This window comes from Chlorocebus sabaeus, chromosome 24 (assembly GCF_047675955.1).
Source record: "Chlorocebus sabaeus isolate Y175 chromosome 24, mChlSab1.0.hap1, whole genome shotgun sequence".
Classification (NCBI taxonomy): Eukaryota; Metazoa; Chordata; class Mammalia; order Primates; family Cercopithecidae; genus Chlorocebus; species Chlorocebus sabaeus.
In genome coordinates, this window is record NC_132927.1 from 34,019,351 (window position 1) to 34,042,111 (window position 22,761).

Consider the following 22,761-nt stretch of genomic DNA (forward strand, 5'->3'; position numbering starts at 1 on the left):
ATAAAAATTTGTCACCCAGGGGAGGAGTGCCAGTCAGGAACTGGCAGAGACAGCTGCTTAGGCAGCTCTGCTGTGATTTAAGCCACAATCTAAATGAAACTATTCGCAAGTTTCCACCTCTGGGGATATAAGCTAAACAACCAGCATCAGTTTGTTTTCACAATTGTTATGGGTATCCACAACTGCCAGGTAGATGGGCTGAAATAGTTATTGGACCTAAACCCACAATAGTGAGTCCCAGCTCCACACTCATAGAAGCCTCTTCCTCACTTACCGAAGTCCTACCATCCCTTTAAAGTCCAGTTCTAAGCCTAACACCAATCTTAGCCAAAGCCCACTTCTAAGGCACTCACTGCCATTTGAAAGGGTTTAAGTAGAGAAGTGGAATCACTGGGTTTGAGATTTTAGAAGATCACTGTGTAACGTGGAGAGTGGACTGAGAGGAAGTAAAACTGGAGGTAAAATGACTTGTTAAGAGAACACTGGATGTCTAGGGGAGAGATTATAGTAGCCTTGAAGAGGTGGCAGCAATGAGGTTGAAGAGAGGTAGGTTGAACAGTATCACAGAGATGGAATGGATATAACTTGGTAAATAATTGAACATCGGTGTAGAAATGAGGGTGAAAGAGGGGTCAAGAATAAGCATCAGTTTCTGTCTTGGACAACTGAATTTATAAAACACCAGTCACAGAACTAGAAGGAGGACCTGGTTTGTGGGAAGGGTGATGAATGCAGTCTTAGACATGGTGAGTTTAAGTGCATGAAACTCATCCAAGGAGAGATGGTCAGTGGGCAGTTGGACACATGGGTCTAGAGTTCGGAAGACAGATTTGGGCTGGAGACAGATTTGAGGGTCATCAGTATATGGACAAGTCATCAAAGCTATGGGAGGGGTTATACGTTGAATTGTGTTCCACTCTCTCTCCCCTCCGTCAAATTCATATGTTGAAGTTCTAACCCTCAGTACCTGAGCATGTGACCTTATTTAGAGATAACACCTTTACAGAGGTGATCAAATTAAAATGAGGTCATTAAAGTGGGCCTTAATTCCACATGACCAGTATCCTTCTAAAAAGGGAGAATTTGGGCACACACACTCATGGGGAGAACACCATGTAAAGATGAAGCCAGAGAAAGAATGGATGCTTTTATAAGCCAAGGAATGCCAAAGATTGCCAAAAAACTACTAGAAGCTATGGGGGAGGTGGTGGAACAGACTGCCTCCCACAGGCCTCAGAAGAAAGCAACCATGTGGATACCTTGACCTCGGACTTCCAGCCTTTGGAACTGTGACACAAACCATTTCTGTTGTTTCAGCCACCGTGTTTGTGGAACTTTGTTACAGCAGCCCTAACAAACTCATACAGGAGGGGATATCACCCAGAAGGAAAATGTTGACTGAGAACTGTGGATAACAAGGGCTGAGACTCAAGAAACCCAGTAATTAAAAGGATATGAACCTACTAAAAAAAAAAAAAGCAGCCCAAAAGATGAGGAAAAAACCCAGGAAATTATAACAATACAGAAATCAAAGGAAGAGAATGGGAGAAAGTGGCCATGGTACAAGTGTGACTTTAGCGACATGACAGTCATTGCTGACTTTGGAAAGAGCACTGTTGGTGGAGTAGCAGGGGCAAAAGCCAGACTGGCCTTTATTGAGAAACAAGTGGGAGATGAGAAAGTGCATGCAGGAAGTATAGACAGGACACAAATGCAAAGATCAGGGAAACACTTTTCCATGCAGAGATTTTGAAAACACAGAAATTGTGTTAATTTAAGGAATCGATAAACCATCTCAAATCTGTTATGTGGGAGGTGGGGATGGACATGTATGCAGATGGATGGATGGATGGATGGATGGGAGAAAAGGTGGCATATGGAAGATTCAGATAATTCAGGGTAGTTTCATCAGAAAAAAATAATCTTTTATTCATAGTACAAAAGATTTATAAAAATCAGGCACGGTTTTGTAATTTAATAGAAGAAAATGTAAAGCTTTCATTAAGCTCCTGGAAATCTTGCTACCCTGAGTTCAGGGAAACTGGTTTGGCATGTTTATCACGTCTCTGCTCCCATGATTGTTGCAAATGTTTAATCAAAATCCCCACCATAAGGGTCATTTCTTAGCCAGAGATGAGGAAAAAATGATATGAAAGTATTTGTTCTATTCCTTTGGTAAGCAAAGGAGAGTAAGTCACCTCCCAGGAGTACCATATTCACCCATGTGAGGCGAATTATGGCAGCTATGCAAGTATTAGAATGCTTAATGTGCTGTTGCTGACAGTTGAGCATAGAATATTTAAAATGTTTCTTGTAGAGGCAGCCCTTGCAGTTTGTTATGCATGCTCTCCTCTCAAAATCCTAAATTTATCTGATAGAGTGAAAGATAATTCTTCTGATGTTCACACTGTCTGGAAGATGACTTAAATTTACTACATGGGCTTTAGAATAAGGTAAAAATGCTGCTGGCATTACCTTCTAAACATTCCTTGAATCTATCTCCTTTTGCCATCCTTACCCCTCCACTTGCCCACATGAGGCCCTTGCTGGCTATTCGTGAATGACTGGCTGCCACACGCTTCCAGCCTCCAGGACTGTAGAGAAGAGCTGCCATGTGAGGATAGAAGTTATCCAATTATCAGAGAAAAACTCTAGGGGAACTTTGACCCACACATCTAGAGCCCAGAGGATAATTTTCTTTGTCACTGTTTGTTTTGGCTAGAGGAGATTTGGCAACACTTATTCATTCATTCATAAGGATTTATTGAGGAGTCTCTATGTTCCAGACATTGAACTAGACCATAAGACTAAGTTTCTGCCTCAGTTCACACTATATTAGGGAAAAGAGACTGGAAAACAGGTAAATTATAACCCAACACGAAATGTGCTAATATAATGACAAATCCTGGGATTAATAAAAATGAGAATCTGCAGGACTCTGAGCCTGGAGGGTGCGAGAAACTGGAAGAGCGCAGAAGTAAGAACAACTCTTATAGGGCAACCGCTTCATGGGAAACAGGTCAAAACCAGCAGGAAAACAGCCTGATGACTGCTTGGGGTCTGTGAAGGCAGCAATACCATCTGGACTCAATAATGGTGAAGCTAAGCCTTAATGAGGTTCCATTTGGGCTGTAAGACAAACTTTGGTTTTTCAACTTTAAAAACTCTATAACCACAGAACCTAACCCATCAGTTTCTCTCAGCTCAGAATTCACTTTGTCTCACAACTTTATTTTTCCTTGTTAATATATGAGCCAAACATTGTAGGAGCATGGAAGACCATGCTTTATATGCTTGTGTCTCCAGCATCAATGCCTGGCACAGAAAACCTGGGGTGGAAAATCCTCCTGTAGAGAAGAAATGGAGAGTGAGTCTGGTGATGATCTCACTCATGCATCTGACAAATATTTACTGAGTGTATTTACTGAGTATCTCCTATGTGCCAGGCACTGTGATAGGTACCATGCAGACCCCAATTGATAAAACAGACATGGTTTCAGTCTTTGGAAGCTTAAAGTAAGTGAAAAAACACATAAACGTATGGATAGAGCATGTGCAAGCAAATACATCAGCCAATAATGACAAGTTCTAAGTTCTGTGAAGAACGCGAGAGTGAGTAGTGATAGGTAATAGCAGAGTGGTGTCTAGTTACATAAGGTCATGCAGGGACGCTTCTCTGAGGAGATTATGGGCAAACTGGGACTTAAAGGCTGAGGCATCAACAGAGGAAAGGGAGGTGCAGGAAGCAGAAACTGCACATGCAAAGACCCTGTGGTGGGGAGAGTTTGGTGTGTTCTAGCAAGTAAATGCAGGCCGGTATAGTGTAGACAGAGTTCAGTAGATAAAGGAGAGAAGAATATAAGGTTTAAAAAGAGACAGAAGCCAGATCTGTTTTGAGGTGGAATATCCAGGTACAAATCCCTACTAGGTAGCTGGAGAAATCTAACAAGGGTCTGGGTGAAGAAAACAGGATTGGTCATACGAAGCTGGGTGTATTCCCATGTAAGAGACAATGGAAGGCAGGGTAAGAAATAAACTCTCTAAAGCTGTGAGTGTAGAGAAGATGCCCAGCTGGTCCAGGATGAACAGCCCGAGGAACCGTGCTGGAAATGCTGTTATTAAGGGGTGGAAGAAGTTGAGGCCAGCAAACAAAATAGTGTAGTCATCAAAGGCAAAATCAGAGTCATAGAACTGGGAGAATGTAAGAGAAGAGTTAAAAAAAAAAAAAAAAAAAAAAAAAAAAAGGAGTTACTGTTTAATCACTTCCATGACTGCCAACAAGACAAGGAGATTGAAAGTGAAAGAAATGCCCATTTGCTATGGCAATAAGGATCTCCCAGGTGATTAATGAAAGTAGTTTCAGTAGAGAGGAGGTGAAGTAGGTAGAAGGAAGAGGAATGGAGACACGGGCTTGAGGAACTGAAAGGTAAATAACATCAAAGTCGAGTGAAGTTAGTCACGAAATGTGGGAGAGTTCCAGTTAGATGAAGTAACTTGGCCTCCCTCCCACTGTAAACAAAATAAAACTGGACAAAGCATATGAGGCAACTGAGCTCAGGTACTGGTCACTCTGCAGTGCAACAGTGCAGTCCCTAAGATCTTACAAGGTCAGCCCCATAATCTCCAGCTTTTCCTTGAGACAACATCTCAAGTGACACAGTGACAATGTCCTCACTGTGTTGCAGGAAGCTGGAGTTTGAGTTACTACCACTGAGTAGAGGAGGCAGAGATCAAAGTTTGAGGCCAGATGCAGTGGTTCACACCTATAATCCCAGTGACTTTGGAGGTTGAGGCAGGAAGACCACTTGAACCCAGGAGTTGGAGGCTGCAGTAAGCTATGATTGTGCCACTGACCTTCTCTAAAAAACAAAAAGTTTGGGGAAGGAGCTGGCATTAGTGGGGCAGTCAGAGAGGAGGGAGCTGTAACTTCCCAGGCTATTACAAGCAAGTCTCAAGTCTCATGCCTGCCTTTTTCTCTAGCCTGGTTGATGACCACTTCTCCCTACCCAGCAGTTGGGCCAACATTCTATGAACTCATATTCAAGCTTCAAGAGTCAGTTCAAGTGTCACTTACCCATAGGGGCATTCCTTGGCCATTTTCCCTCCTCTGTGCACACTGCACTTACCTAACTACACCATATTCTACTGTAATTTCTGGTTTATTCATTTTTCTTCCTGGCTGTGAGCTTCTTAACAGTCAGGGCTCTGCCTTAGCTATTTCTGTATCTCCAGTATTGGCACTTAGTAGCTTTTCATGAGCATTTGTTGAGCTCTCTGACCCTTGGGGAGAAACTAAAGATAACATCTAATTATGCTCTACTGTGTTCAATAACTTTAATGTGCATATGTCTTATCTCCAACTACGCATGCTCAAGAAATATTTAAGTGACTAAATGAATAAATGAACAAGAGTAGCAATACCGTAATTAAGGACAAGGACCAATTTTGAATCTCTTATGCCTCCATGAAAGAATGTTGGGCACACACTAAATATTCAACAAATACTTGAGAAATTGGGTAATTAGCAGGAAAGTCAATAAACTCCAGATGCATCAAGAGCTGCCTCACATTTGCATCTTTGAGATGTGAGCATGGGATGGAGACTGTGCTGATGGTAACTTTTAGATCTTTCATGAGCGCCGCATACCATTAACTCTGAGCTATCATATTTAAGATCTGGGCAGCAGGGGCTGGGTTGTTTTGGAGTCCCTGCTTCTCTGTCTTATGGGAGAGTTCAGAACAACTGCTTACTATCTTGGGAAGCTGCCTGAGTTTCCTCCTTCTGGATGGAGACCATTAATAAACATGCTGAGTTGGTCTGATTAGCAGGTGCATGGAATAGATTTAGCTCTCAAGGCTTTTAAGCAAATCTTACTAGAGCATTTATATAATTTTTTGTGTGTCTGACTCCATCAGGGGTTTAGATCAAAGTGAAATATCTGAGGTTTGATGTTGATAAAGGAGAAGTCTTACTGATGGCAAAAGGACAGCCTGTCATACACTCCCCTGAGAAGATGGCAGTCTGTGCTCCTCCCTATGTTCCCGGTTCTCCCTCAACAATGGGTCACTCACAGTCAGAAACGTCAGTCACCCTATCCTCTTGGAGTCCCAGTTGTTACAACGATACTTTTCAATTTCTTAGTAACTTGGGATAGCATTCTCTAAGAGGTATTTCTAGGGCAGCAATAGTCCGAGCAAACATTTTTCTACCTGAGATTCAGCACAAATTTCTATTTTTCCCAGAAGCTTCTGACACATAGCTTCCAAAGACTTTTGAAAATACAGCTTGACTTCCTGCATAGTCTCCTTAGAGCATAATGACTGCACCACAGCACAGCTGAAAGAGCCCAGATTTGGGAGTCAGGTGACCTGGAAGAGAAAGACAGCTCTACCTCCCACTAGGATTGTGCTCTTGAGCAAGTTGTCTTTCCTCTCAAAGCCTCAGTTTCTTTATTGGCAAGGAGGAAATTAACATCTACCTAGTAAAGTTGTAAGGAGTAGATGATGTAATGTATCTTTGTGTTATTATGTATTTTATTTGCAGAACATTATAACCCCTGGATTGGTGCCTTTTTACCTAGAAGGCTTTCAAAAAATATTTACTGACTGAATTTTACTTAAACTCAGGGCATATACCATAGGCCATTTCTGACTTATAAACTGGGTTCTTCCAGCTCTAGATGCATTTCCCCACATAAACAAAGTTATAAATTGTGGTTTGGCTGCAGATTGATACTAACATCCCATTATTGCTAAAATACCGTACACTGGCAGTGGGGAAACACATAAAATAAAACCAGTCATTAAGTAAAACAAGAAAATATTGAATAAAAACGGTTTCATATTTATTTTGAGAGTTAGCAGTTGAGGAAAAACAGATTTAATTTAAGGAGGAAGAAAAAGTTGTCGGTAATTACTGGAGGGGATCTTCAGGGAAATTTCTGTGTATTTCCAAAAACTCTCAGTGTTGGTGCCCTGGCTATTTATTCTGTTTAATTTCCCTTAAATCCTAGAACAGACTTCTTTGGTACAGGTTACCCATTAACATCAATTTTTGTCATCAACAATGACAAATATTTCTTTAAGCTGATACATGGTAAGGTTTCATGAGTAAAGTTGTTATTTCTCAAAGAATAAGAAACAGACAAAAAGGATGAACAAATGACAGAATTTTTAATAATAACTAAGAACAAATTGAGAAAGAATTGGAAGTAAAAAGTCTTAAAAAGGAGGTGTGTGTGTGCTTGTGACCATTCCCCCTCAGGCAACTGTTTTAATGAAGGGCCCAGCTGTCACAGTAGAGGGAAATGGCAGACGAGTTCTAGATCTCTGACAGGGCAACAGGGAGTGGTGGGTATGAGATTTCAAACCAGACAGCTCCCCACAATGACTTCTGGGTGGTAGGTCAGCCATCAAGAGAACTTGGTTCCTGTTCTAAACAAGTGCATATGAGGGGTTTGTAAGACAACATGTAAGGAGAAAGCTGTGTGGCCTTGGGGTGACCTTGGGATGTCACTTAAACTTTTTAGATTTGAGTGTTCCCATCCATAAAATAAAAGGGTGGGACCAGAAATGCTATGAAAATTTCACTTAAGCTTTTCAGATTTGAGTGTTCTTATCCATCAAATAAGGTAGGGCCAGAAATTCTATGAAAATTTCCATCTAAACTTTTAAAATTTTATGAGGACCTTGTGACTTAATACCAGGTAGGGCGCTCTTTCTAGCTAAGTACAAGTTAAAATCCTAAACTTTGTGAAGCCAATATGATTCTTCACTCTCACCTCCTTTAAAATGTGTCTTTCCTAAGCATCACCATGACAATTGAAAACATTTCACCAAGAAAAGATTTCTCAGAATTATTCCTAGGCACAGGGCAAGACATTTCCAGGAAATATCAATGCATTTGGAACCTTCCCTAGAGCAAAACGTCTTAGTGAGAATCCCTGAAAGAACAAGAAACAAACATTTTTCTTTCTTTTTTTTAAAACTGCGCACTTCATTTTTTCATTGTTAACTGCTGCTTTACGGAGTGTATTTTCCAAGAGATATTTCAATAGGTTATGTGACAAATTAAATTTATGTACTAGCTTTTACCAAAGGAAATAGTTTAAAAAATCCATGGCCCACAATGTAAAATTTATCATCTTTACAAGACAATATTATGAGGTTTTTAGAACCTCAGTTCTGCACATAGATGGAATAGAGGGTTAGATTTGGAGCTTTTCTGACATTTTCTTTTAAAAAAAAATACTGCTCATAATCTTCACTGTTAACTATTGCTTTAAGGAGTGTATTTTTAAGAGAAATTTCAGTAAGTTATATGATAAATTAAACTTATGTACTGGCTTTTACCAAAGGATATAGTTTTAAAAATCCATGGCATGCAATGTGAAATTGATCATCTTTACAAAACAATATTATGAGGCTTTTAGAACCTCAGCCATGCATATAGATGGGATAGAGGGTTAGATTTGGGGCTTTGCCTGAAAAGAACCTTATACCAAATATTAGGATTCCCAGGGCTCAGTTTAACTACCATTAGCTGAGCACCTGACCCTAGATATTTCTTTTGTTATGTGTCTCTTGATTTTCTATATTTAAAATTGGAAAATGACTACCATTTCTTTATATCAAGCTCCTATTGCTATTCTCTTATGTTTTTATTGTGGCAAACTGTACATAACATAAAATTGATCATTTTGACTTTTTTAAGTGTAAAGTCCAGTTGAATTAAGTACATTCATATGGTTGTTCAACCATCACCAACATCTGTCTCCAGAACTTTTCAAACTTCATACCTATTCTCTTATTTTAATCGTATTTTTCTTGATCCACTTAGAGAACATCAACCAATAGAATTCTCATAACATATACTACCTTAGTGTGGTAGTAAGGGTATAATTTTCTAGGATTATGAAGGGGAAGTTGACCCTTGCACATTGGCTATTTTGACATCAAATGTGCTACAAGGCTTATATATTAAATTGCAATGGTTAACTGCCCCCATGGGTTACAATCAAAGGTGTGAATGTTTGAACTCTGTGATGTATATGCTCCCCTAGTAAAAAGCACAAGAGGATCCTTGCCCCTCTCAGTGAAAAATACTGAGCATCCCCTAAAAAGACTGACAAAGTTAAATATCTCCTGAAGATCAGCCATCTAGGGAAGTGGATGAATCGGGTGGGCTGGTTGGGTCTTCCCAGCACATTTGAGATTTTCTCCAGGCTCCACCTCTTTACTGTCTGGCGCCTCCATCATTGCCTGTTTACTTTGAATTCCACTCTTTTTGTCTATTCTCTTTACTTGTTGCTTTGGATCATCCTTGCTTCCCTGCCTCTCCTTGCCCATATATGTTGAGGGGTCCCTTACCCCTCAACCACAGCCCCACCTTCATCTTAAATAAGGACTAAGTTCCCTTTTGCTCATCCTTTGACATTGTGGGTCAGCCTCCTCCACTCTTCTCCTGGCTATAGCTGACTAAACCTTAGCCCCTCTTCTTCCTGTTCCTATCCCCTTTCTCAAGTCCTCCTTCCTCTCAATCAGAGCCACAGACACTGCATTATATATTATGAAAATGTGGTTTTCTGTTTTGCAAAAACAGTGTGAATGTTAAGTCAGATAGTTTGACTGAGCCTTAGCTTTTGGATGATGATTTATAGGTTAGACTCTTTCCCATTCATAGGGAAACCCCATATTGGAAAACTGAGCTCAGCTTAACTGTACTTGTTCTTAAAAAGAAAAAAAAAATGACAGAGCTTCCTAATCAGAGATACCTTTATATACATTACACTCATTTGTTTATTCACTCACCCAAGAAACATTACTCAATACCCTGCACGTACTAGGAACTATCTTAGGTGCTCGTAAAATAGCTGTGAATAATGACGACCCTTACCTCACAGGGTTTAAAGACTTTAGGGAAATACAGACCAGAAAATAGGCCGTTGCAATAGTATGGATAAGCAGTGTGCTAGGAGTGGTAGAGTGGGTCTGTATGAGCCATGGCAGAGGCATTTAACCAGGCTGGGGGCTCAAGCAAGCTTTCCTAGGGAAGTGAAATCTAAGCAGGAACACAGAGGAGGAGTTAGCCAAGCAATTAATAGGGAACCTGGGACATACTGAATGCCATTTACAGGTCATGATAGTTTAGCTTTTAGTTTTGTTTTTCAAAAATTAACTGTTTCCGTTATTCAAAGAAGAAAATAAACTCTGACCTGATATGTAGGCAACAGAAGGGACTTTAAAGATGCCATCTAAATTCAGTAGAGTCGGTTTGTTCTTGGGTTAAGTAATGATGGTGTCTTATGATGACAGTTGTTTTCTTTTTGCATTTCAGTAATAAAATCATATCAAGTGGGATCCAAGAGAAGATTTTTAAACTAGCCCTAAATGTTTCTATCTGACATTTAGGATGTATTATTAGTATATGAGTAAAACAAATTGATCACATGACAAAGATTTTAAAGTAAAATGTGAAAAGACCTTGTATATATATTTGACATAAAGAATCCAGTCATCATGGCAGCTTACTGGCAAGATGGTCGAATAGGAACAGCTCTGGTCTGCAGCTCCCAGCGAGATCGACGCAGAACACAGGTGATTTCTGCATTTCCAACTGAGGTACCCGGTTCATCTCATGGACTGCTTGGACAGTGGGTGCAGCCCACGGAGGGTGAGCTGAAGCAGGATGCGGCGTTGCCTCACCCAGGAAGCAGAAGGGGTCGGGGGATTTTCCTCCCCTATCCAAGGAAGCTGGGAGGAACTGTACCGTGAGGAATGCTGCACTCCTGGCCAGATACTGCGCTTTTTCCATGGTCTTCACAACCCATAGACAAGGAGATTCCCTCCGGTGCCTACACCACCAGGGCCCTGGATTTCAAGCACAAAACTGGGTGGCCACTTGGGCAGACACCAAGCTAGCTGAAGGAGTTTTTTATTCATACCCTAGGGACTGGAATGCCAGTGAGACAGAACCACTCACTCCCCTGGAAAGGGGTCTAAGGCCAGGGAGCCAGGTGGTCTGGCTTGGCAGGTCCTACCCCCATAGAGCCCAGCAAGCTAAGATCCACTGGCTTGAAATTCTCGCTGCCAGCACAGCAGTCTGAGGTGCACCTAGGATGTTTGAGCTTGGTGGGGGGAGGGGCATCCACCCTTGCTGAGGCTTGAGTAGGTGGTTTTACTCTCACAGTGTAAACAAAGCTGCTGGGAAGTTCATTCGAACTGGGTGGAACCCACCACAGCTCAGCAAGGCTGCTGTGGCCACATTGCCTCTCTAGATTCCTCCTCTCTGGGCAGGGCATCACTGAAAAAAAGGCAGCAGCTTCAGTCAGGGGCTTAAAGATAAAACCCCCATCTCTCTAGGACAGAGAACCTAGGGAAAGGAGCAGCTGTGGGTTCAGCATCAGCAGACTTAAACGTCCCTGCCTGACAACTCTGAAGAGAGCAGCGGATCTCCCAGCACAACATTTGAGCTCTGCTAAGGGTCAAACTGCCTCCTCAAGTGGGTCCCTGACCCCTGTATCCTGACTGGAAGACACCTCCCAGTAGGGGCCGACTGACACCTCATACAGGAGAGCTCTGGCTGGCATCTGGTGGGTGGCCCCCTGGGACAAAGATTCTAGAGAAAGGAACAGGCAGCAATCTTTTCTGTTCTGCAGCCTCCACTGGTGATACCCAGGCGAACAAGGTCTGGAGTGGACCTCCAACAAACTTCAGCAGACCTGCAGAAGAGGGGCCTGATTGTTAGAAGGAAAACTAACAAACAGAAAGCAATAGCATCACCATCAACAAAAAGGATGTGCACTCAGAGACCCCATGCCAACGTCACCAACATCAGAGACCAAAGACAGATACATCCATGAAGATGGGGAGAAACCAGTGCAAAAAGGCTAAAAATTCCAAAAACCAGAATGCCTCTTCTTCTCCAAAGGATCACAACTCCTCACCAGCAAGGGAACAAAACTGGACGTAGAATGAGTTTGACAAATTGACAGAAGTAGGCTTCAGAAGGTGGATAATAACAAACCTCCTCCGAGCTAAAGGAGAATGTTCTAACCCAATGCAAGGAAGCCAAGAACATTGAAAAAAGGTTAGACAAATTGCTAACTAGGATAACCAGTTTAGAGAAGAAAATATATAACCCGATGGAGCTGAAAAACACAGCACAAGAATTTCGTGAAACATATAAAGTATCAACAGCCGAATCGATAAAGCAGAAGAACAGATATCAGAGACTGAAGATCAACTCAATGAAATAAAGCAAGAAGACAAGATTAGTGAAAAAAGAATGAAAAAAAGAAAAAAGAAAAAAGTCTCCAAGAAATATGTGATTATGTGAAAAGACCAAATCTACATTTGATTGGTGCACCTGAAACTGATGGGGAGAATGGAACCAAGTTGGAAAACATTCTTCAGGATCTTATCCAGGAGAACTTCCCCAACCTAGCAAGACAGGCCAACATTCAAATTCAGGGAATACAGAGAACACCATAAAGATACTCCTTGAGAAAAACAACCCCAAGACATGATTGTCAGATTTACCAAGGTTGAAATGAAGGAAAAAATGTTAAGGGCAGCCAGAGAGAAAGGTCGGGTTACACACAAAGGGAAGCCCATAAGACTAACAGCACATCTCTCAGCAGAAACCCTACAAGCCAGTAGAGGGTAGGGGCCAATATTTAATATTCTTAAAGAAGAATTTTAAACCCAGAATTTCATATCCAGCCAAACTAAGCTTCATAAGTAAAAGTGAAATAAAATCCTTTACAGACCAGCAAATGCTGAGAGATTTTGTCACCACCAGGCCTGACTTACAAGAGCTCCTGAAGGAAGCACTAAACCTGGAAAGGAACAACCGGTACCCACCACTGAAAAAACACACCAAATTGTAAAGACCATCAACACTATGAAGAAACTGCATCAACTAACAGGCAAAATAACTAGCTAACATTCATATGACAGGATCAAATTCACACACAACAATATTAACCTTAAATGTAAATGGGCTAAATACCCCAATTAAAAGACACAGACTGGTAAATTGGATAAAGAGTCAAGACTTATCAGTGTGCTGTATTCAAGAGGCGCATGTCACCTGCAGATCACACACAGGCTCAAAAATAAGGGAAGAATATTTAACAAGCAAATGGAAAGCAAAAACAAACAAACAAACAAACAGAAAAACAGGGGTTGCAATCCTAGTATCTGAAAAAACCCAGATTTTAAACCAACAAAGATCAAAAAAGACAAAGAAGGGCATTACATAATGGTAAAGGGATCAGTGCAACAAGAAGAGCTAAATATCCTAAATACATATATACCCAATACAGGAACACTCAGATTCATAAAGCAAGTTCTTACAGACCTACAAAGAGAATTAGACTCCCACACAATAATAGTGGAATACTTTAACACCCCACTGTCAATATTAGACAGATCAGCGAGAAAGAAAATTAACAAGGATATCCAGGACTTGAACTCAGCTCTAGACCAAGTGGACCAAATTGACATCTATAGATCTCTCTACCCCAAATTAACAGAATATACATTCTTCTCAGCACCACATCATACTTATTCTAAAATTGACCACATAATTGGAAGTAAAACACTCCTCAGCAAATGCAAAAGAATGGAAATCATAACACTCTCTCAGACCACAGGGCAATCAAATTAGAACTCTGGATTAAGAAACACACTCAAAACCTCACAACTACATGGAAACTGAACAACCTGCCACGAATGACTACTGGGTAAATAACAAAATTAAGGAAGAAACAAAGATGTTCTTTGAAACCAGTGAGAACAAGTTAAAACGTATCAGAATCTCTGAGACACATATAAAGCTGTGTGTAGAGGGAAATTTATAGCACTAAATACCCACAAGAGAAAGCTGGAAAGATCTAAATTCAACAGCCTAACATCACAATTAAAAGAACTAGAGAAGCGAGAGCAAACACATTCAAAAGCTAGCAGAAGACAAGAAATAACTAAGGTTAGAGCAGAACTGAAGAAGATAGAGACACAAAAAACTCGTCAAAAAAATCAATGAATCCAGGAGTTGGTTTTTTGAAATGATCAACAAAATTGATAGACCACTATCCAGACTAATAAAGAAGAAAAGAGAAGAGAATCAAATAGACACAATAAAAAATGATACAGGGGATATCACCACTGATCCCACAGAAATACGAACTACCATCAGAGAATACTATAAACACCTCTATACAAATAAACTAGAAAATCTAGAAGAAGTGGATAAATTCCTAGACACATACACCCTCCCAAGAAAAAACCAGGAAGAAGTTGAACCCCTGAATAGACCAGTAAAAACTTCTGAAAGTGAGGCAGTAATTAATAGCCTACCAATCAAAAAGTCCAGGACCAGGCGGATTCACAGCTGAATTCTACCAGAGGTACAGAGAGGAGCTGGTACCATTCCTTCTGAAACTATTCCAAACAATAGAAAAAGAGGGATTCTTCCCTAAATCATTTTATGAGGCCAGTGTCATCCTGATACCAAAACCTGGGGGAGACACTACAAAAAAGGAAAATTTCAGGCCAATATTCCTGATGAACATTGAAGTGAAAATCCTCAATAAAATACTGGCAAACTAAATCCAGCAGAACATCAAAAAATTTATCCACCATGTTCAAGTCGGCTTCATCTCTGGGATGCAAGATTGGTTCAACATATGCAAATCAATAAACGTAATCCAGCACATAAACAGAACCAATGACAAAAACGACATGATTATCTCAATAGACGCAGAAAAGGCCTTCAACAAAATTCAACACACTCTCAATAAACTAGGTATTGATGGAACATACCTCAAAATAATAAGACCTATTTATGACAAACTCACAGCCAACATCATACTGAATGGGCAAAAGTTAGAAGTATTCTCCTTGAAAACTGGTACAAGACAAGTATGCCCTCTCTCACCACTCCTATTCAACATAGTATTGGAAGTTCTGGCCAGGGCAGTTAGGCAAGAGAAAGAAATAAAGGGTATTCAAATAGAAAAAGAGGAAGTCAAATTGTCTCTGTTTGCAGATAACACGACTGTATATTTAGAAAACCCCATCATCTCAGCCCAAAATCTCCTTAAGCTGATAAGCAACTTCAGCAAAGTCTAAGGATACAAAATCAATGTGCAAAAATCACAAGCATTTCTATACACCAAGAACAGACAAACAGAGAGCTAAATCATGAGTGACCTCCCATTCACAATTGCAACAAAGAAAATACATAGGAATATAACTTACAAGGGATTTGAAGGACCTCTTCAAGGAAAACTATAAACCACTGCTGAAGGAAATATGAGAGGACACAAACAAATGCAAAAACATTCCATGTTCATGGATAGGAAGAATCATTATCATGAAAATGGCCATACTACCCCAAGTAATTCATAGATTCAATGCTATCCTATCAAGCTACCACTGACTTTCTTGAAAGAATTGGAAAAAACTACCTTATATTTCATATGGAACCAAAAAAGAGCTCATATAGCCAAGACAATTCTAAGCAAAAGGAACGAAGCTGGAGGCATCACACTACCTGACTTCAAACTACACTACAAGGCTACAGTAACTAAACAGCATGGTACTTGTACCAAAACAGACATATAGACCAATGGAACAGAACGAGGCCTCAGAAATAACACCACACATCTACAGCCACCTGGTCTTTGACAAACCTGACTAAAACAAGAAATGGGGAAAGGATTCCCTATTTAATAAATGGTGTTGGGAAAACTGGCTAGCCATATGCAGAAAACTGAAACTGGATCCCTTCCTTACACCTTATACAAAAATTAACTCAAGATGGATTAAAGACTCAAATGTAAGACCTAAAACCAAAAAAACTCTAAAATAAAACTTAGGCAATACCATTCAGGACATGGGCGTGGGCAAAGACTTCATGACTAAAACACAAAAAGCAATGGCGACAAAAGTCAAAATTGACAAATGGGATCTTATTAAACTAAAGAGCTTCTGCACAGCAAAAGAAAATATAGTCGGAGTGAACAGGCAACCTACAGAATGGGAAAAAGCTTTGCAATCTATCCATCTGACAAAGGGCTAATATCCAGAATCTACAAAGAACTTAAACAAATTTACAATTTAAAAAACCCCATCAAAAAATGGGTAAAGGATATGAACACACACTTCTCAAAAGAAGACATTTATGCAGCCAACAAACTATGAAAAAAAGCTCATCATCACTGGTCATTGGAGAAATGCAAATCAAAGCCACAATGAGATACTATATCATGCCAGTTAGAATGGTGATCATTAAAAAGTCAGGAAACAACAGATGTTGGAGAGGATGTGGAGAAATAGGAATGATTTTACACTGTTGGTAAGAGTGTAAATTAGTTCAACCATTGTGGAAGACAGTGTAGCGATTCCTCAAGGATCTAGAACTACAAATACCATTTGACCCAGCATTCCCATTACTGGGTATATGCCAAAAGGATTATAAATCATTCTACCATAAAGACACATGCACACGTATGTTTATTGCTGCACTGTTAACAATAGCAAAGACTTGGAACCAACCCAAATGCCCATCAATGATAGGCTGGATAAAGAAAATGTGGCACATATACACCATGGAATACTATGCAGCCATAAAAAAGGATCAGTTCATGTCATTTTCAGGGACATGGATGAAGCTGGAAACCATCATTCTCAGCAGACTAACACAAGAACAGAAAATCAAACATCGCATGTTCTCACTCATAAGTGGGAGTATATGAGAACATGAACACAGGGAGGGGAACATCTCACACCCGAACCTGTTGGGGGGTGGGGGGCTAGGGGAGGAATAACATTAGGAGAAATACCTAATGTAAATGACGGATTGATGGGTGCAGCAAACCACCATGGCACGTGTATAACTATGTAATAAACCTGCACGTTTTGCACATGTACCCCAGAACTTAAAGTATATTTTAAAAAGCAAACATAGCATACTTTTCTTGAGAAATAAATCTGTAAAATGGCAAAAAGAAAAAAAAAAAAATCCAGTCATGTAGAAAGCACCAGCAATGTCTTTTTTATACAACTCACAAATGGGAAGACGTATGTGCTCTGGTAGGAGTTCTTTACCTGGGATGCAGGGACATCTGGGGACTTCAGAAGGTCCCCAAACACTGTAAAACTATATCAAAAAATTATGTGTATGTGCATATTACTGTAGAGATGGCCCATAACTTAAATTGCATACTCATCGAGGAATCCATATCCCCCAAAAGTTCATGAGCCAGAACTCGATAGCACACAATAATTGCTGAAAACTATTAGAGCTGGAAGGAACTTTAAAGATTCTCTCATTCAAAATATCAGAAACTGAAGTATTCACTTGTGGATTGGGAAATGGAGGTACAATCCTCCATTTCTCAGGCAAGAACATCAAATGTGTTCTCAGGCAAGAACATCAAAGTGTGGCAGCACATAGTTTGGTTAACATAAAGCTAATTTAAAGAAGAAATTCAAAATGGTAATGACTGATAATTAGAGTGATATTTCTTAAGAGGTAGGTAGAGTTTTCCCTTTTGGAAAGCTTTTTTTTTTTCTTTAAGAAAAATCTGAGGTATTATTTACTGTAGTTGAGTTCCTGGTTAAAGGGAAGAGACAATGTGGCACTGTAGCCCTCAAATGCTCCTACTTCTTCTCTTTCCTGGTCTATAGTAACTCCAATAAATGAAATTCACAAGTCTATCCAAGGGCAAAGGCAACATATGATCTTGTATATAAAGTTCACTTTTACATTTAAATTGTGTGTTTACTTTTTCAGCCTTGTCAACTAGAAGTAATGGAAGACTTCAGATCCTGTAACTTGTTTTAAGATGAACATAACATAAAGTCCCATTATTTGGGATGGAAGTATTTTACATTTTGTGATCATCTGGACAAAGCCCAGATTGGCATTTATCTTCGTAGTCTCAAAAATGGGTTTGGTAAATGTATTTAGAGTAGAGAAACAAGATTGAGGAAGAATGCTTAACCTGCCAGTCCCTGTTGCAAGCATTAATCTGTGTATCAAACACTAGTGGTTAATATGCTGTCTAGCAAAGACATTTATTCCTCAGACCAGGTCTAAACAAAATATTGTTAGCTAATTGCTTATGGAATTGTACTTACTTTAAATAATTCAACCACATTTTTAAAAAGAAGTATTATTTAGCTAAAAATTCACATAGCTATGCTGGGCTTTTGGCCTGATTGGTTTGTTTTACTATTAGTCATCATAAGAGTCAGATGATCACAGCCTCTTAGATGAACGCAAGAAATAATATAGCAGAAACTACCTGAGTATTCATTCTTTTTTTTTTTTTTTGTATTTTTAGTAGCGATGGGGTTTCACCATGTTGGCCAGGCTGGTCTCGAACTCCTGACCTTGTGATCTGCCCACCTTGGCCTCCCAAAGTGCTGGGATTACAGGCGTGAGCCACCGCACCCGGCCTTCATTCTTGAATACAATATTCATAAAGCCACTTGCGGTGAAATTCTAATTTGTTCCTGCATTAAATAAAAATGTTATCAATTTATAAAACCTGATGTTTAAACAAGTGAATGATAGTGTTTTTAAAAAAGAGAAATTTAAATCCTTCCTTTTTTTAATGCCTTCAGTGTTTTGGTCTTTAAGATTGAATGTTAGTCAATGTCTCTGAGTCCAAAAGACTGACAATTTCATCCCAATGTTGATGTTTTCCCCTTTATCCTTTAGAATTGGGCTCAGCCTCAGCTGAGTTGGAATGTCCATTAGGCTGATAAAGATCTCAATTCAGCTATGTAGAAAAATATATATTTTATTCAATTCCTTTTGTATTCCTTTATTTCCTCAAATGCTTGATTCTTCTATAGAATTCTTTCTTTATATCATTTCCTTGTCTACATACATTTTTGGAGAATAGCAGCTACCTAAATTACTGAAATATTAGCAAAGTCAAAGACATGGAAACGTCTTAAACACAATAATTAGAGTTTGGGCTCCAAATAAACTACCTGATATGTAAATAAGTCAAATCAAGGCAACTTTTAAAAAATTTTCTCTTTTAGGGACTCTGAAACATTTCCCTAAAGTAATTTTCATTTCAAAACTGCCAAGTGTACCAGTAAAAGTCATAATTAGGCAACAGGTCATTTCAGCTGTATCTCATGATTTCCCCAGAGAATAAACAGTGATGATAACAGTGAGCACAAGAAGCATAAAACCAGCCACACGGAGAAGGGCAAATGCCCAGGAAAACAGCAGTTACCATCAGATACAGGTGAGTTTTGTTCAGAGACATGGTTGGATGCTAAGGGCACCACTCTTGCAGAATGTTTCTTCATCTTTTGCAATGATTTGTCTTGTTCTCAGTGCTTCCTTTGACTTTGTTTTGAGTATCCTGTTCTGTAGCACACACTCTGCTGTGGCTGGTGTCTAGATGCTGTTCTGCGAATGTTGCTGAAACCAGCAAGGACTGGTTTGCTGTCTCCCTGGGAGACTATTTGCCCCACATTCAAACAATGTTTGACCTCCTCTAAAAATTTTTTTAAAAAAAATCAATTGTGAGGCACAGTGGGAAACTGAAAAACGAAAGGAGAAATAAAGACTGTTTTCCACTTAAAGTGCAGCAGAGTTGCTGGACTGAAGCATTGCTTTTCTAAAGATATATATAAATGTAAATGTGACTAACGCACAGAATTTCCATGGTGCAACCAGAAGGAAGAACATACAATAATATCTTCCAGAAAAATGTTGAGTTTAGTGCACAAATCACATGAAAAGACTGTGATGTCACGGTATACACTGATTTTGATGAAGGGTGATTTAGTCGTGCCATATAGAAACTTCAAGGTTAAAATGTGTCCATAAATAGAAACAGTTTTCTCATTGAATGGTCACAGAAATTAGCACTATAGATGCATCAATGTATTCAAGATCAACACACATAGATCTGTATAGTTGCTAGATATGTGGGCACATAAGACAGGAACCCAGGAAGGAAGGACAGAGCTCAGGAGCATGAATGAGAGATTACAACTGTATGATTGTAGATGAGAAGTAGGAGTGGAGGATCGGCAGCTGGAGCTGCAGACAGTTTGCTGAGACTGTTAGTGCTCTAGGCTGAGACTCACACTGCCGCCATGTCCTGCTGCCGGTATCCCTGAACACGTCTCTCTTCTTTGGGATCATGGCCAGTGACACCAAGTATGAAGATTTACAGCATGAACTTGGTCATTATGGTCCTATAGTTGATGTGTATGTTTCGCTTGGTTTCTACATTCGCCGTCCAAGAGGATTTGCTTATGTTCAATTTGGGGATGTTTGTGATGGTGAAGACGCTTTACATAATTGTGACAGCAAGTGGATTTGTGGATGGCAGATTAAAATAAAGTTTGCCTAGGGGGATCAGAAGACACTAAATCAGATGAAAGCCAAGGAAGGGAGGAATGTGTACAGTTCTTCATGCAATGATGATTATGACAGATATAGACATTCTAGAAGCCAAAGTTGTGAAAGAAAGAGATCAAGAAGGCAGTCTTCTGATTACAACTATAGAAGGTCGTATAGTCCTAGAAACAGTAGACCGACTGGAAGACCACACGTAGCAGAAGCCATTCTGAATATGATAGATTCAAAACCGAAATCAATCTTTTTCAAGATCTAAATCCAATTCCAGATCACGATCCAAGTCCCAGCCCAAGAAAGAAATGAAGGTTGAATCACATTCTAGGTCTGCATCTCACACCAAAACTAGAGGCACCTCGAAAATAGATTCCAAACCACATTATAAGTCTGGCTCAAGATATGAAAAGGAATTAGGGAAAAAAGAACCACCTAGATCCAAATCTCAGTCGAAGTCACAGTCTATGTCTAGGTCAAAATCTGTATCAAGGTCTTGGACTAGTCCTGTGTTCACTGGCCACTGATAATATAAGCCATGATCATTTTTAGGCGTGTATCATTCACTTATTCATAGTTTGGTTTACCTAAATTATCAGGAATAGAGTGTTGCAATTATGATTACAAAGACACTTGTTAGTTTTCCCTGTACCAGGCAATGATCACAATCAAAATGATACGCTATTGAGAAGCCACTCTTAAGAGTCAAGTTTGTTTAATGTTATGGGCCGCTACCAATTTGTGGTGTCTCTATATATTTTTGTAAAGATTCCCATTTTTTATGCTTGAAGTATTTGGTGAAAAGATGTGGTTGACCATAATTTGCAACATTATTTTATTATTTTATTACAAATAAACTTTCATATTTGTATTTGGTAGAATTGTTAACCTAGAAATGTAGCTTGCTAATAAGAATGACAGAAAAGTGAAGTCGTAGCTACAGTACAATACTGACTGCTCAGACACATTTAGGTTCAGGGCGGACCTTTATGTCTTGTCAAGATATCTATGCCCATGATAATTATTTATGATGAAGTGTGGATTAGTTCTTTTGTTAACCCCACTGTCTTAGGGAATCATGCCAACTGGCTTACGTAGTATTTTCAGGGAGACTGAGTTTTTGACTGAAATGTGGAGGCTTCACTGCTTTTTTCTGGTTCCTATGAAGATTTGGAACATAGACAACATCACAAAAACTCACCTTAAAATGGCAAAAATAATTTTAAAGGGAAAAAATGTTCTTATATATTATATATAATATATATATAATGTTCTTATGTATATTATAAAGTTTAAGGAGCATTGTTGATCAAAATATTGCTTAGTTTTCTTACAGCTGTTGGAAGCAAGCTTTGTGTGTTCATAGTGTAAAAGAACTGAAATTTTGATGCTTACAGCACAGGCCTGTGCATTTCTATCAAAATTTGCCTGCCTCGTTATGAGGGAGGTTTGCTTTTCCCACCTCAGTTTATTTAATATGAGGCAAGTTGAAAGACAACACTCATTCTAGGTGATTCTGTGGTCCCATGAAATTTAAAGTAATTTTGGAAAGAGGATTAGTCAGTTTTAAGCAAGAGTCACATCTTCTGAGTTTTTGATTATCAGTGTAGTAACTGACTAAAAATGAAGAAGTAATATCCTTAACCATTTGTAATTTCTAGTATTTCTCCAAAAGATCATTTTGGGGACAAAAGTGACTTGACATGTGCAATCTCATTTCTGAATAAAAAGCTAAAATTAAAAAAAATCTCGGATTGCTTGCTTACAGATATAAGTAAGAATTATCACAGAGAAACGATTCCTTTTAGAGGATTACTTTTTTCAGTTTTGGTTTTAGTAATCTAGGCTTTGCCTACAAAGAACAAAACAATGGTTCTGAAATACTGTTGTGGAATGTGTTTAAAGGATTGATTCTAGAACCTTTGTATATTTGATAGTATTTCTGACTTTCATTTCTTTACTGTTTGTAGTCAGTGTTCATGTTCTGCTATGCAATCATTTATATGCATGTTTAATTTTTTTTAGATTATCCTGGATGTATAAACAACAAAAAGTCTATTTAAAACTGTAGCAGTAGTTTGCAGTTCTAGCAAAGAGGAAAGTTGTGGGGTTAAATTTTGTATTTTCTCTCTTATAGAAGCTTCTAGAACGGTATTTTTGTACATTCTTTTTAACAAATATTGTGTACAACCTTTAACACATGAATGTCTGGATCAAAACAGGATCCAGCTTATTTTATGCTTGCTATAAATTAAGCAAACATGCTATAATAAAAACAAAATGAGGGAAGAAAAAGAGTAGATGAGGAGTCACAGGGAGAGCTCACAGGAGGTAAAGAAAGGCAGGCCTTCAAGGATCCC

At 39.2% G+C, this 22,761-nt stretch overlaps 1 protein-coding gene and 1 pseudogene across 1 annotated transcript in view; one reads left to right on the forward strand and one right to left on the reverse strand.

Annotated features, from left to right (window-relative positions):
• Positions 1–22,761, reverse strand: part of SLC35F4 (solute carrier family 35 member F4) — a 300,118-nt gene that overhangs the window by 42,921 nt on the left and 234,436 nt on the right. The gene's annotated exons all lie outside the window — the stretch shown is intronic.
• On the forward strand, positions 1,583–21,203 carry LOC103229883 (serine/arginine-rich splicing factor 10 pseudogene; annotated as a pseudogene).